This window comes from Heterodontus francisci, chromosome 12 (genome assembly GCF_036365525.1).
Source record: "Heterodontus francisci isolate sHetFra1 chromosome 12, sHetFra1.hap1, whole genome shotgun sequence".
NCBI classification, from domain to species: Eukaryota; Metazoa; Chordata; class Chondrichthyes; order Heterodontiformes; family Heterodontidae; genus Heterodontus; species Heterodontus francisci.
The window spans coordinates 99,979,923-99,996,907 of record NC_090382.1 but is presented as its reverse complement, the minus strand read 5'-3'; the positions used below and the strand labels follow the sequence as shown (position 1 = coordinate 99,996,907).

The following is a 16,985-nucleotide window of genomic DNA, read 5'->3' as shown; positions in this document are numbered from 1 at the left end:
GTGGGCTTGAACCTCTCATAGAGGTGAGAGTACTACCCACTGCCAAGGGCTAGACTATATTGCCCCTGTCATTGAACAACTTGACGATGTTCTATGTCTAGGTTCACACTTGAATAATGAACCTATGGACGAAGTACCAGAGGACAATAGGCAATAGCATCTCAGCAGGAGTAAGTGCCTTAGGAGGAAAGGTGGGTTGAAAGTTGACAAAAATAAAATGCCTAATGCAGCCCAAGAAAATCATAGGCTTGATTTTTGGTCTATGTGGAGTTAGCTGATATCAGCCTGGACAATGGTTGGAATGCTATAATTGCCTCTTCATCTCTGGACCAGAAAGGGGAGAAGGCAGCCAGTGTTCTCAGCCCCCGTTGCTATCTGGTAACCCCTTGGCTAGTTCACAAATGTAGATATTGAGTGAAGGCAGGATTGAGTTTGGATGTGATGACAAATAGCCTGATCATTGTCGAGAGATACACACAGAGGTGGCCACTTGATGATGTACTGCACCGTGAAACCATACTAGCTTGTATAAGTCTTTCAGAAGTGAAAATTGAAGGGACAAAAATTAAGAAAAATCTTGGACTTTCTGAAGAAATCGCGAGGATTATCAGGGTCATGTACACCACCCTACCTAAGGCCATTCACCTAAGGGAAGAAAACAGCTGTGGCACCCATTCAGAAATGTGGCGACAGATATTGTGATAGGTATGTCCAGAAGCCTATGACTCTTCACCAGCATGGTTATAGAAAGACATTCAGCCTATGAGATAACATCCATGTGATATTGTTTAATATCGAACTATCTCCATTCCTTATATAGACCAAGTAGAATGTGCTGAAAGTCTAATTTTCAGGAGTAGATTCTCTTATCTTCCACTACTGATCTAACAGTGTGTGCAAACATATAGCCAACAGTATATAAAGAGACAGAGTTAACCAATCAAAGTGATCCCTGCACTGACAGACAGCAGTAGCAAAAACAGAAGTTATTTAACATTGGTTTCTTCCTTTTTCTCCTAAAGGTGTCGACTCTTGCCATGGTATAGTTCCACATGCACCTCCATCATGTCAACTAACTAGCCATTATTCATGCTTGAACTGAAACACTGTACAACAGCAGGTTATTCAAACTTGGGGGAACCAAGCCCAATTCTTTCCTTTGTCGATGTTCATCCACAAACATTTTCCATCATGCATCATTGTAAAGAAACCAAGAGGATGCTAACATAACATAACGAGAAACATTAAAGAGCCTTGCATAGAAAGAAACAACCAATTTTCTACGATCTTCTATCCTGAAGCACTACCTTATGTTGTGGTATAATTCCGTGACCATTGATTGATCTACCTCGTCCAAGTGGCCATTCCATGTCTCAGCTAAGACAGTGAGTATTCACAGGCTATTTGACTGTGCAGGCATCACAACCAAGCCTTTCCTGATGTCCACACAAACACACATCCAACAATTAACACTGAAGTTGAAACACGTCAGAAGAGAAGATTTGATAGAGGTGGTCAAAATTATGAGGTATCTAGACAGAATAGATAGGGAGAAACTGTTCCCATTGTTGGAATGGTCAAGTGCCAGAAGACACTGACAGAGGGTGAATGGTAAAAGAACAAATGGCAAAGTGAGGAAAAACTTTTTTTTATGCATGTGATGGTTAAGATTTGGAATGCACCGCCTGAGAGTGTGGTGGAGGCAGATTCAATCTTGGCTTTCAAAAGGGAATTGGATAAGCAGCTGAAGAGGAAAGAATTTGCAGGGTTGAGAAAAGGGCTAGGGAGTGGGACTAGCTGTGTTGTTCTTGCCGAGAGCTGGCACGGACATAAAGGGCCGAGTGGCCTCCTTCTGTGTTGTAACCATTCTATGAGTCTATACTGAATTGGCAGTTCTCAATTAGGACAGCTGCAAGGTCACTGCAATCAGCCTCAGTGCCATGAATTAGGATAGGGAAAAAACAGCCAAGTTCCAAATCTGAATTACTATTTAAGTGGTAAACAATATTGTTTCAGAAAAGATATGTGGATATAATCAAAGGTTGTAGATTCAAGCCCTACTCCTAAGACGTGAATACATAATCTAGGCTGACACTTCACTGCAGTACTGAGGGGGCTCTGCACTGCTAGAAGTGCTGTCCTTTGGATGAGATGTTAAAGCAAGGCCCTGTGTGTCCATAGAGGAGCAGGGAGTTTCTTCTGACCAACATTTATCCCTCACCCAACACAACAAACATTGTTGTTTGTGGGAGCTTGCTACGTGCAAATTGGCTGCCATGTTTCCTACATGATAGCAGTAATGACACTTCAAAAGCATTTTATTGGCTGTAAAGTGCTTTGGATCATCCTGAGGCTGTGAAAAGTACTTTATAAATGCAAGTTCCTTCCTCTCATTAATAAATGTGTGTGTGCATGTGGTCACGTTTGTGTGCGCATGTATTTTCATGTCTGTGATTATGTTTGTCTGGCCCTGATGCAATCTACAGCAGCAACTGTCAAGAGAAAATCGTTCCTATTCTGTATAACTAACCTACTATTTAAAATTTCCTATCCACATCCAGCCTTCTATTGAAGGATTCTGAGTAGGGTTGCCAACACTGGCTAGACATATTCCTGGAGCTTTTATCACATGGTCTGGTCACTGCATCATAGGAAGGATGTGATTGCCCTAGAGAAGGTGTAGAGGAAATTTGCAAGGATGTTGCCAGGAATGGAGAATTTTAGCTATAAGGAAAGATTGGATAGGCTGGAGTTGTTTTCTTTGGAACAGTAGAGGCTGAAGGGAAATCTAATTGAGGTGTATAAAATTATGAGGGCCCTAGATATAGTGGACAGGAAGGACCTATTTCCCTTAGCAGAGAGGCCAATAACCGGGGGCATAGATTTAAAGTAATTGGTAGAAGGATTAGAGGGGATTTGAGGAGAATTTTTTTTCACCCAGAAGGTAGTGAGGGTCTGCAAGTCACTGCCTGAAAGGGTGTTTTTTTTTCCTTGGGATGTGAGCATCACTGGCATGGCCAGCATTTATTGCCCATCCCTAATTACCCTTCAGAAGGTGGCGGTGAGCCACCTTGTTGAACCGCTGCAGTCCATTTGGTGTAGGTATGCCCACAGTGCTGTTAGGGAGGAATTCCAGGATTTTGACCCAGCGACAGTGAATGAGTGACGGTATAGTTCCAAGTTAAGGTGGTGTGTAATTTGGTGGTATAGACAGAAACCTTCTTCACATTTAAAAAATAGTTGAACATGCACTTGAAATGTCATAACCTAGACGGCTACGGATCAAGAGCTGGAAAGTGGGATTAGGCTGGTTAGCTGTTTTTTGGCTGGCACAGATATGATGGGCTGAATGGCCGCCTACTATGCTGTAAATTTTCTATGTTTCTATCACTTCCTGCTTCCAACTGTCCCACAAAGACAGATTATTTAACCATCTCCAATATTTTTACAACTAATAAGCATGTGATCAATGAAAATGAAAACAACACAATGTCCAAATGACCTTTTAATAGATTAATCTCAAATTCCAAGACACTCCTGGAGGTTGGCAACCCTAATCATGAGTGATGGCAAAATAAACAGGGGCTCTCCCAATCTCCGACCTTTGGTGGGAAACTGCAGAGAAACAGGGTAAATAGCCATTTACGCTTTAACTCCGGGCTACCCGCTGATCTTCCACCGAAGTTACAGTAAGAGATTGGAAGAGTCCTGTGGAAGTTCCAAGTGATTATCCTTTTCCTCCTTCCCTGGATTTTTGCCATTTTCTTACTGTGTTATGTATTTATTGTTCCATATCTCATTGGCTATGCAAGGCGTTGCATTTTTACTGGAGCCTTTATATCACAACTTTCAGAATAAGCTGAATGAAATGGAACACATTCCTGCAGAGGTGCTTCAGTCAGCCCACAGGAAGCTGATCAGCTGCTCGGCCACCAAGACTTTAACACCTGAAAAGCAACACCCTCCCACATGTTCCAGGAAATGGGAGGGACTGGTCTCCTATTTCTCACCAGTTGTTATAGCTTCTAATTATTAACAACTCGGTGCCAGTCTAACAACTTCAATATGAAAGAGAGAAAGAAAACAACTTGGGTGACTTGAAAAAGCTTTCAGCTCAGCAAAGTAAAAATGGTGAAATTAACCCAGCCAATTAATTCCCTCTTGTGAATTTCACTGAGTGCTTTTCCTTTCAGCAGTAGATTCAATTCCTGAGTGAACCTTGCATTGTGTTGTGTTCCCCCACCAGGTACCAGCATCTCAGCAATACTGAAACTCAGCCTCCAGCCATCCCTTTAATAGTGTTATGACACATCATCATGGTGTGCACGTGACCTGTGTCTAAAGACCAGAGACCACCAGTGATTTACACCTGTGTCTCCAGGCAACAAAGGATACCAAAAGTGACTTAAAAGTTACTGTGCTGTTGTTCTTGCTATACACCTGTGCAGCTGGATTTAAAAGGTCTAAGGTCATTGTGAATCGTGTCAACATTTCAGATGTCAGATCAGTATCTGGACTGTGGTGTACAAGACACCTCTTGTATACCAACAGCGAGAGTTTAAGGCCAGTTTTGCACTCTTGATTCTGCACAAGCAAAGCTGAAAGGTCAGACTGGTTAATCTGGTGAAGGTTTAGAGTGGGGGAGGGTGCACCCATGGTCCTGTACAACATGAGTGCACCATCTTGGCACTTGTGATCACGACACCATGGCATGCTACAGTACTAAGTACAGTGTTGTTATTTACACAGTAAGGCAGTTTTGCCTCAGGAGAGAGCTGTCGATGTGGATATGTCATTCTCTAGTTATCAATGGCAAGAAAAGTCTGACAAAATCTATCATTAATAACAACAATTGGCATTTTCCGGCATCTTTAACATAAACAGTAAAATGTTCAAAGGCATTTCACAGGAGCATCAGCAGACAGAATTTGACACTGATCAAAAGAAGGAGGCATTAGGACAAGTGACCAAAACTAAAGAGGTAGGCTTTCAGGAGAGTCTTATAGGAAGAGAGAGGCAGAGAGGGTGAGGGAAGTAATTCTAGAGCAGCCATCTTTTGTTTTAGCCATACCCTAATGCAACAGTGCATGTGCCATTCAGCAAATCTCATGTATGCACAGCCAAAAGGATCTCCAGGCTGTAAAGTGGTTTCAGATAGGCCTCCCAAGGAACAGCAGCAAATTCAGGCAGAACAGTGCATGGAATGAACTGGTCTCCATCGGATTCTTGCTCACCCAGGGCCCATGGTGAAAAGTAAAAAACATTTTTTATGATTTAGTGGTGAGTAACTGAAATTTTAATGCAGCTGATTTTTCCACTAATTTGGTGGAGAATACTGGTGGTGTGAGGAACTTTTATTTATCATTTACTAGTTGTTAACCTGGGCCATCAAATCCCTATATTGATGTGAGAATGCTTTTGGAGGTGGTGCTTTCTCTAAGTGTTATTAATAAGTTTGAGGTCCCTATTGTTGTTAGCTGGGTATACATTTCATGTAAGCAGTTCTGTTACAAGATAGATACAGACAAGAGAGGCCACTTAATCAGAATGACCCTGCAGTCCCTCCATAATGGAATCCCGCCATTTGTTAAATGATTTCAGGGTTTTTATTTCACCACACTCCCTGCATATCCATTCCAATTGTTGATCACTCATTTGGGAAGAATTTCTGATGCCAGTCCTAAATTTGCCCCTTATTGGTTTGAACTTGTGCTCCCTTATCCTACGGTCTCTATTGTTACAGAGGTAAGGGATATTAATGCTGCAAAATGGACCTCTTCCCATTTTGGGTACCTAGTGGCAACATGTAGCACTCCCAGATCAGGTAAAGCAGCACATTGAGAAACAAAGTAAACTTCTATCTATAAGCCCACTGACACCCACAGCTACCTTGATTACACTTCCTCCTGCTCTGCTTCCTGTAAGGACTCTATTCCATTCTCCCAGTTTTTCCGTCTCCGTCGCATCTGTTCCAATGATGCAACCTTCCATACGAGTGCTTCTGATAGGTCTTCCTTTTTCCACAACTGAGTATTCCTCTCCACCATGGGTCAGGGCCCTTGACTGAGTCTGTTCCATTTGCTGTACTTCCACTCTCACCTCTTCCCCTCCCTTCCAGAACCAGGATAGGGTTTTCCTTCGCACCTTCCACCCGACCAGCCTCCGCGTTCAATGGATTATCCTCCACCATTTCCGTCACCTCCAGTGTGACAGTACCACCAAATACAGCGTTATCTCTCCTTTCAGCATTCCGAAGGGAATGCTGATCCCCTGCGATACCTTGGTCCACTCCTCAATCACCCCCAACTTTCCATGTGAGTGGAGGAGATACCACACCTGCCCTTTTACAACAACTACAACTTGTATTTATATTGCACTTTTAATGTAGTAAAATGCTCCAAGCTGCTTCACAGGAGCGTTATCAACAAAATTTCACACTGAGTCCTCAAAAAGATATTAGGGCAGACAGTCAAAAGCTTGGTCAAAGAGGTAGGTTTGAATGTGCGTCGTAAGGAGGGGTAGAGAAGTGGAGAGGATTAGGGAAGGAATTCCAGATCTTAGGGCCTAGGCAGCTGAAGGCACGGCCACCAATAATGAAGCAATTAAAATCGGGGATACTCAAAAGGCCAGAATTATATAAGTGCAGATATCTCAGAGGATTGGAGAGGATTACTGAGATAGGGAGGGGGTGAGGCCATGGAGGGATTCAAAAACAAGGGTGGGAGTTTTAAAGTTAAGGCGTTGTTTGACTGGGAGCCAACGTAGGTCAGCGAGCACAGGGACGATTGGCGTACAGGACTTGATGTAAGGACACAGGCAGCAGAGTTTTGTATGACCTCAAGTTTACAAAGCATAGAATATGGGAGGCCAGCCAGGATTGCAATAAAATAATCAAGTCTATCAGGAACAAAGGCATGGATGAGTGTTTCAGCAACTGATGAGCTGAGGCGGGGGTGACATCGGACGAGGTTACGAGGTGGGAATAGGCGCTCTTAGTCATGGCATGGATATGTGGTCGGAAGCTCTTCTTGGGATCAAATATGACATCATGGTTGTGAACAGTCTGGTTCAGTCTCAGACGGTTGCCAGGGAGAGGGATGGAGTCAGTGGCGAGGGAATAGTTTGTAGCAGGGACCGAAGACAATGATTTCAGTCCCGCCAGTATTTAATTGGAGGAAATTTCTGCTCATCCGGTACCTGATATCAAACAAACAGTCTGATAATTTCACAACAGTGAAGGAGTCAAAAGAGGTGATGAGGTAGAGTTGGGAGCCGTCAGCTTACATGTAAAAGCTAACGCTGTGCTTTTGGATGATGTTGCCGAGGGCAGCTTATCGATAAGAAATAGGAGGCGGCTAAGAATAGATCCTTGGGGGACACCAGAGGTAACAGTGTGGGAGTGGGAAGTTGAACCACTGCAAGTGATACTCTGACTATGATTAGATAGGTAAGAATGGAACCAGGTGAGTGCAGTCCCACCCAGCTGGATGACAGTGGAGAGGTGCTGGAGGAGGATGATATGGTGAACTGTGTCAAAGACTGCAGACAGAACAACAAGGATGAAGAGGGAAAGTTTACCTTTGTCACAGTCACAGAGGATGTCATTTGCGAGTTTGATAAGAGCCATTTCGGTACTGTGGCAGGGGTGGAAATCTGATTGGAGGCATTCAAACATAGAGTTCCACGAAAGATAGGCATGGATTTAGGAGATGACAACACATTTGAAGACTTTGGAGAGGAAAGGGAGGTTGGAGACAGGGCAGTAGTTTTCAAGGACGGTGGGGTCAAGGGTTGATTTTTTGAGAAGGGTGATGGCGGCAGATTGAAAGGAGAGAGGGACAGTACCTAAAAAGAGAGAACTGTAAACAATATCGAGTAACATGGGGACCCGGAAGTGAAGTTGGGTGGTCAGCAGTTTAGTGGAAATGGGATCAAGGGAGCAGGAGGTGGGTTTCAGGGACAAGATAAGCTTGGAGAGGGCATTAGGGGAGATAGGGGAGAAACTAGAGAAAGATGTAAGTTCACTACTAGAGCAGTTGTGGTGGGGGGGGGGGGGGGGGTGGGGAGGGGTGCGGGGGAGCTTGAGATGGCATTTGGCCCAGTGGGCTAGGGGAAGGGAGCGGAGTGGCAGAGGCAGCTGATCAGATGGTGTCAATCTTAATGACAAAGAAGTCCAGGCGTTCTTTTCACTTATTGTTGGAGGTGAGGGTACAGGACTCAGGGGAGAGGGATTTAAGAGGATGGTTTGCACGAGAGAAAAGAAGCCAGGGGTAATCTTTGTATTCCAGGATGATCCTGGACTAGTGAACCATTTTAGTCCATGGGAGCAGGTAGTGCTTTATGTGGTCCAGACAGATCTGCCAGTGAATGCTTCAACTAGTTGTTCATCATATTGATCCAAGTCTGCATCCATTGGGGATGCAGGGGAAATGGCCAGTGAGTGAGAGAGTCATGATTTTATTGGGGACTACGGCATCAAAGGTGGAGGTGAGGATGCAGTTGAGCAAATCAGTAGCTGCAGAAATGTTGTGGTGAACAGAGGGCCAAAGGCTAGGCAGTTGGGCTTTTGAAAGTGCAGTTTTACATCCTCACTTCCCACTGCCCAAAGCCCCAAGCACTCCTTTCAGATGAAACAGTGATTTACTTGTACTTCTTTCAATTTAGTGTACTGTATTCACTGCTCACAATATGGTCTCATCTAAATTGAGACCAAACGCAGACTGGGTTTTCGCTTTGCAGAATAACTTGACTGGAATGCTATCGGCAGGGCAGGGGCCCCGACGATGTGTCCGAAAGCTGGGGGACAACCCCGCCTCGACCATTTGTGGGAACCCTGGCCGCATTTTGTAGCCATCTGACAACTACTTAATTGCCATTGGGGCTCCCATCCCTTTAAAGGATGAGTGCCCACCTCCAAGAGCAGCCGCAAAACAAAGGGCTGAAAGCTCAGCAGTCTCAGCAGCGCCGCTAGGAGTGGTGGCCACTGGTAGGGCTGCACCTGGAAGGGAGGACATATTGGAAGCAGGCCGGCCTCCCAACTAGGGAAGTGGGGTCTGGGGCACCAGGGCCAGTCAGGCAGGGCCCGGCGAGGTGGGAGGGTGGGTGTGGTTGGGGAGGGAGGGGATGCCTCAGGGGCAGCTATTGTAGCCTGGGGCCCCTCTGTGGGCCACAGAGTGCCCAAATAGGAGAGTCACTTCCCCCCAAGTGATTCTGCAGAAAGGCCGCCACGAGGTGGGGCTGCCCATCTGCCACTGCTAAAATTTCAGCGTCAGTGGGAAGAGGCCCTTAATTGGCTACTTAAATGGCTCAACTGGCCTCTGGGTGGGAGGGTCATCCTCCACCTTACCCACCACTGGTAAAATGGCATGGCAGCGGGAATACATAGAAACATAGAAAAATAGGAGCAGGAGTAGGCCATTCAGCCCTTTGAGACTGCTCCGCCAATCAATACGATCATGGCTGATCATCCAAACTCAGTGTCCGACAGGCACTCCACATCCCCCTCTTCCCCCACTACCGCCTTCTCTCACCATTTTATAGGCCCACTTGCCTCCCAGACCATCCCCAGAGGGCTGGTAACATCCAGCCCCTCCTTTCAATATACAAGATTGACCCCAAACTTCCGATGGCCTGTCATTTTAATTCTCTGCCCCATTCTTATTTTGACCTCTCTGTCCTCAGCTTCCTACACTGTTCCAAGGAAGTTCAACATAAGTGCGAGGAACATCACCTCATCTTTCGATTAGGCACTTTACAGCCTTTCGGACTCAACATTTAGTTCAACTATTTCAGATCATAAGCACTGCCCCCATTTTTTCAGAGGGCTATTGTTGGTAATGATTCTGCTATTCCCATTTACCCCTCCTCTAGACACATCTTTTGTTTCTTTACTTGTCCCATTATCATCTCCTTTTGCCTTGCACCATCATCCCTTTTGTAACTTAATCTCGCCTGCCTTCCATTCTTCACAGACCTTTCCTTTTGTTCTTTCTCTCACTCCCCTCTTTCCCTGACTCTGTACTTGCTTAAAATCTGTTACATCTCTAACATTTTCCAGTTCTGACAAAAGGTCATCTACCTGAAACATTAACTTTGTTTCTCTCTCCCCAGATGACGCCTGACCTGCTGAGTATTTATAGCATTTTCTGTTTTTATTTTAAACTTCCATCTATTCAGCCTAAACAACAAGCCTCAACCCCAACCTCAGAGAAGTAACCCCCGCCCCAATACCAATGTGCTAGTTTTCCATTTTCTGTATTAGCCATCCTGTAATCTTTCCTAGTAAAATTGCAAATTAGTGCTGAATTAGATATAATTTGGGCTATACGCTCGTGCTTGCCCAGTAGGAACTGGATTGAGACTCATTTCACAGAGGAATGCTATGGTTTAGACTCTGTTTTGGAAGGTGAGAACAACTTTGAGAAATATACTTCATTGGTTGAAACCAACTATTGATTTGACCTTTCAGCCAATTAATAGCTTAGATTGTGAAGGTTTTCTAAATTCATTCTTGGCATTTGGGCATCACTGGCAAGGCCAGCATGTATTGTACATCCCTAGATGCCCTTGAGAAAGGGGTGATCATTTAACATAATAAAACATCCCAAGGCACTTCACAGGAGCATTATAAAACAAAATATGACACTGAGCAACTCAAGGCGATGTTAGGTCAGATGACTAAAAGTTTTGTCAAAGAGATAGGTTTTAAGGAGTGTCTTAAAGGAGGAAAGTGAAGGTAAAGAAGCGGAGAGGTGTAGGGAGGGCATTTCAGCGCTTAGGGCCTAGGCAACTGAAGGCGTAGCCACCAATGGTGGAACAATTAAAATCAGGGATGCTCAAGAGGCCTGAATTAGAAGAGTGCAGATATCTTGGAGGTTTGTGGGGCTTGAGGAGATTACAGAGATAGGGAGGGGTGAGGCCATGGAGGGATTTAAAAACAGGGCAAGAATTTTGAAATCAAGACCTTGTTTGATAATGTCGGCCAGCAAGCACAGGGGTGATAGGTGAATGGGACTTGGTGCGAGATAAGACACGGGCAGCAGAGTTTTGGATGACCTCAAGTTTACAGAGGGTAGAATGTGGGAGACTAGCAGGAATGCATTGGAATAGTCAAGTCTAGAGGTAATGAAGCCATGAATAAGGGTTTCAGCAGGAGATGAGCTGAGACAGAAGTGAAGTCAGGCGATGTTACAGAGCTGGAAATAGGTGGTCTTAGTGATGGCGCTAATATGAGGTCGGAAGCTCATCGCGGGGTCAAATGTGACACCAAGGTTGCAGACAGACTGGTTTAATTTCAGGGAGGATTTCTGTTGCCAGGGAGAGAAATGGAATCGGTAGCTAGGGAACGGAGTTTGGAGTGGGGACCAAAAACAATGGCTTCAGTCTTCCCAATATTTAATTGGAGGAAGTTTCTGCTCATCCAGTACTGGATGTTGCATAGACAGTCTGATAATTTAGCAACAGTGGAGGAGTCGAGAGAGGTGATGGTGAGGTAGTGCTGGGTGTCGCCAGCATACATTTGAAAATTTACACTGTGCTTTTGGATGATGTCGCCGAGGGGCCGCATGTAGATGAGAAATAGGAGGGGGCCAAGGATAGATCCTTGGGGGACACAAGCAGGAAATGGTGCGGGACAGGAAGAGAAACCATTGCAAGTGGTACTCTGGCTATGATTAGCTGGATGAGAATGGAACCAGGTGAGAGCAATACTACCCTGCTGGACGACAGTGGAGAAACCTTGGGGGAGGATGCGACAAAGCATCAAAGGCTACAGACAGGTCGAGAAGGTTGAGGAGGGATAGTTTACCTTTGTCACAGTCACAGAGAATGTCATTCATGATGTTGATAAGAGCTGTTTCGGTACTGTGGCAGAGGTGGAAACCTGGTTGGAGGAATTCAAACATGGAGTTCCAGAAAAGATGGGAACGAATTTGGGAGGCAACAACACATTCAAGGACTTTGGAGAGGAAAGGGAGGTTGAAGATGAGACACTAGTTAGCAAGGATGGTGGGGGTCAGGTGTTGTTTTTTGAGGAGACGGGTGATGACGGCAGATATTGAGGAGAGAGGGACAACACCTGAAGAGAGAGAACCATTAACAATGTCAGCTAACATGGGGACCAGAAGGGGAAGTTGGGTGATCAGCACTTCAGTGGGAATAGAATTAAGGGAGCAGGAGGTGAGACAAGATGAGTTCAGAGAGGGCATGAGGCCAGATAGAAGAGAAACTAGAGAAAGATCTGAGTTCAGGGCTAGGGCAGTGGGGGGACCATTAGAGGAAGTTTGGCCAGGTAGGCTAGTGGAATGGGCAGGGGCAGCTGATCGGATAGTCTCAAATTTGGTGACAAAATCAGAATCACAAGCAGAGCTGAGTTGCCTTGGTCCTGAGATTGGGATTGCCAGGGTTTGAAGGCCATTTCTGAATTCCAGGTTTAAATTTGGAATGAATATTTATAATTTTAAAAGTAATATTTTGGGAGAAAGTATAGATCAGTGAGGACATGCAACTTCCTACAGGGTCAAAGATTGAAATATAGTACCTTCCACATCCTCAGAACATCCCCAAGTGCTTCATGGCTAATGAACTACTTTTGAAGTGTGATCACTGATATGTCGAGAAAGATGGTAGCCAATTTGCACACAGCAAAATCTGACCAACAGCAATGAAGTTAAACAACCAGTGAAATTGTTTTTCGTGGTGTTGGTGGAGGGATGAATGTTGGTGAACTCTGCTTTTTCTGAATAGTGCCATAGGAAAATTTTACATCCATCTAAACAAGCAGATGTTTAGATCCTGAGTTTAACGTGTCATCTAAAAGGCAGCACCACCGACAGTGCTGCACTTTCTTAGTATTGCACTAAAGTGTCAGCCTGGAGTATGTGGTCAAATGGGGTTTGAACCCAAAAACATGGTTTCCACGCTTCTAATACCATGAACATAGGAACAGATGTAAACCATTCAGCCCCTCGAGCCTGTTCCGCCATTCAATTGGCTAATGGCTGGTCTATGACCAGCATTGTCTCATAATGAGAATCAATTCTCCACTTTCCATTAGATTAAACTTCATAATCAATTCGAACCTGTGAAAAGGAAACGTTCCCTCTCCCAATTTTCTCGCTTTATCTTCTCTCTCACAACTTTACCACCGGCTAAAAAAACAAAATTCATGGCGGATTGGAACAAAACCACTCAGTGAATAAGAGCTGGCTGTTACAATTCAGCGCTGCTAAGTACTAGAATGGTGTATTTGTTGTTATTGGACGATGTATAGCCTCTCCTCCCAACCCTCTTGTTTGTATAGTCGCCGATCCTTCCGGGCTGTAACAAGGATGATTGACAGCAACAGCACGCCAACAATAAACAGCGGCGAACGATACATGGAGACTCTTATCAGTTGGAAAAGAGCAACAAGGACCCAATCGAAAGAATAAGAGAGAAACTCCCAAGATCCACTCGCCAGCCTCCCTGGTCCTGTTTTCACGGTGAGTGTCTTGACTTATGAACGAAATGTCCCTTTCTTAAAGCGAACCTGCCCTTCCAGCGGGGCGGTGGGTTCTCCTCAGGCACTTTTAGTGAAAGGATTTCGATTCTGGAAAGAGAGCATTAATATCGCTGACTGCAATACTATTATTAAAATCTAACCTGTATGTCACGATATATTTTTTAAAAATGAGTGTGTGTGTGTAATCTCACACCTTTAAAACATGTCACTCAAGTAGGTTTATATTCCAGAAGATTTATTTATTTTTATTAATAAAAGTAGGAATTCCCCCCCCCCCCCCCCACACCGAAAGTAATTCATTTTTAACTTCTGAAACAAACTTTTTTGGAGTACTCGCCAGCATTTTCCCCTCTTTTTTTTTTGGCAAACTTTTGAACTGAAAAACAAAAGGCAATCGAGATCGTGAGTGTTTGAATTTCTCTCCCCAATAAACAATCAGCCTCACATTCAGTTTCACCTTAAACTCACATCACTGTGATAATTTCCTAACAGCTGATTTATGGTATTAAATATAATCTTATTCTTCCCGATTAGAGAGAGAGAGAGACTCGTTTGAAAAATAAATCGAAACCTCTCTCAATTAAACTTGAGGATGTTAAAAAGGGAGTGTTTTTTTAAAATCAAAATACTGCTTTAACTCAAACCATATTAACCGGAAAATGATTTTTTAACATTCAATCATGCACAAAGTTCGGATTTGTTGCATTTTCAACTTCTGACTGCGATACAGCTTGCATTTTTTCCCTTTTGAACCAATGGCTTTTAAAAAAAAAGTGACATACTTTTAAGTTTTATTTCCCTATTTTGAAAACTTTGGACTTTGCCTCATGGATAAACTTCACTGCACGTTCAAACTAATCCTTTTCTCTCTCTCCCTTTTTGCCTGTGTGTGCTGGAGAAGAGGGAGGGGGGGGGGGGCGGAGAGCAGACAGTAGGATACTTTAGAGAAAATTACAATAATTTCCGTTCTGTGGTTTACTTACAAATGAACACATCCTGTCCTTTTGTGAGGCTCAGGGCGCCTGCCAGGCGGGCCGTCTGCATCAGCACTGCTTAAAGAAAGAATTCTGCCTTCCCCTCCCAACACATACAAATTCAGCCCATTCAGCCTCACTCTCCCGCACTGCTACCTAAATATTGGCCCCCATGTCACAGTCTGTATTCTGATATTGTTAAATAGATGAAGCCGACCATTTTATTAATTTACATCGTCTAACTTTAAATCTTTGTGGCGTTTTCTCTAAAACTCTTAAGGCTGTTTGTCCCATTCATTCTTCCTCGCGTTAGAAGCTGAATTTGTTAATCATTGTTTACACACTGCAATTGTTTAACAATCTTCAAAGTTTATTGGCCCCCCCCCCCCACCTCTTAAACATGTTAAGAGATTAAGGGTCAAGTTCCAATGTATTTTTCTTTGCGTTCCCAACAATGGGGAAAAAGCCTTAGTTCTTTTGTATATTGTAAAAAATGAAATGCTTTATTGCACCTTTAGTAAATTAATGCAGCAGGATTGCAAACCCTGTCAGAATTTGACTAAAAAGAACTTCCACTTTTATTGCCCACCCCTAGCCCATGCCCTGATCTGGACTGTACTGTATACAGTTGAGATATGAGGCCTTGAGCTGGTGAGTTCCTTACAGTCAGTCAACCCCTTGCAGTAACTGAATGTGCTGAATCAGTCCCCATTGTCGGGTTTACTAGTTTACAGTTGCTCTAACTCACATTCTCTGTTTTTAATAAGGGATTATTCCCGGCGCTTTGGGGATTGCTTGCTGCCTTCCCTGATTCTGTTGTTTATAATCAGTACCATTGGTTTTATGATGCCCCAATAAATCAAATATCATTTTTATTACATGGGATTCTCAGATTTTTATTAGTGTTTTGGGCATTTTCAGTTCTGTGATGTTGCTATTTTCCCATCAAAATCCCCCAAACTAGTGCCCTTGATCATCTATCATAGACTATAGTAACACATTTATAAAATGAAAAGGGTTTTTTGGGGAAATGTTGGGGAAAATATATTTGTCATAATTATTTGAATCACATTTTCATAGTCTACCACTGAAGGTAATACTTTCTAACTTGTACGTTAAGGATCTCTGGATAATTTATTTGAAACCCTGGTTATAGGCCTAAATTAAAGGAGCCATTATTGCTAAGGCCGTGTTTGTAATGTGGTAGTGCTAATGTAGCAATGCTTCAGTTAATGAATAAACAGACGCCAGTGCTTTAAAGGAAAAAAGTTTTTTAAAAACCGTATAAATTTGCTGGTCTTGTTCCCACAGCTCTTACCAGGTTTGCCATTATTGGGCAAATACCATCTTGAAGAGCTGTAGATGTGCATTCTGACCCCTTGTAGATTGATTGTGCCCAATTCCCCCCACTGTCTGTGCCATTGTGCTGTACACATACACAAACTCAATAGGCTCTCTCGCACATCTATCACTGCACAAGACCTTATGAAAACTGGTGGGATTAGAATTGTCTCTTCTGCCAAAACTAAATCAGGATGAGTAAAATCATGGTTTGAGTTCAGAGAATCACCTTATTTGTTACTCGCTAATGCTTCCATATGATGAGTTTTAGAAGTAGGTGGAAATATTTAATGCTGCTTTAATATTCTTGGTGTGTGTGTTATATTTTACAAATTTGGTGATAGCCCATTTGAAAAGTGAATTTTCGCAAGACCAGGCAGATGTGATTCCGAGCTTCGTAGATTTTCCAGCTGCAAACCACAGCCTTTCTGTCCATATTTTTTGGAATACTGAAATCTTTTAGGGTGGACTAAGATAAATTTGACAGCCAAATGAAGAAACACCTTGAAGTCACTTCCACTATTGGGATAATCTGTTTATTCTGCAGGAGTGTAGGAGCCTGGAATTTTGCTCAAGCCTGTAAATTGAAGACATAAACACTGATTATTTCTGTACTGTCCTAGCATTCCACTAGAATCAAACAACTATTGTGTCGGTGGCAAGCTCCAACTCATTTTAATAGCACCAGAGGAGATCAGAGGAGTTTTTAAAAAATAGTTATAAAGTTGTAAACAAGTAATATGCTGTGCTTCAATAAGTCTTTGTATGAACTTCTGAACGATACTACAATTGATTTTGAATGTTATAACAATTACTTCGTTTTGGACTCTCAGGGGTATCTTTCCCATTTTTATTTTCCGTGGTTTCATATTGCTTTCCAAACTAAGGTGAAGCTCCTTCACTTGATGGGTTGAGCGCTATCGTCCTTCGGCACAATTGCTGTCAAAGCCCTTCCTATTTTGAACAGTGAAGAAACAAACAGCTTGCATTTACCTTTCACAAGCTCAGGATGTCCCAAAGTGCTTCACAGACAGTGAAGAACTTTTGAAGTGCAGTTGCTGTTGTTATGTAGCGAAACACAGCAGCCAATTTGTGCAGAGCAAGGCTCCACAAGCAGCAATGGGATAAATGACCCGATAATCTGTTTTAGTGATAAGGAGTTATCGCTG

General features: G+C 43.5%; 1 protein-coding gene across 4 annotated transcripts in view; it reads left to right on the top strand.

Moving 5' to 3' along the window:
- Positions 1-1,031: 1,031 nt before the first annotated feature.
- spry4 (sprouty homolog 4 (Drosophila)) overlaps positions 1,032-16,985 on the top strand; it is a 32,316-nt gene continuing 16,362 nt past the window's right edge. For 3 of the 4 annotated variants that reach the window (XM_068043925.1, XM_068043926.1, XM_068043923.1), the window contains exons 1-2: positions 1,032-1,385; positions 13,301-13,481. The gene's annotated coding sequence lies outside the window, so the exon portion shown is untranslated. The remainder of the gene's footprint in view (positions 1,386-13,300; positions 13,482-16,985) is intronic. The other variant, XM_068043922.1, reaches the window with a different exon arrangement.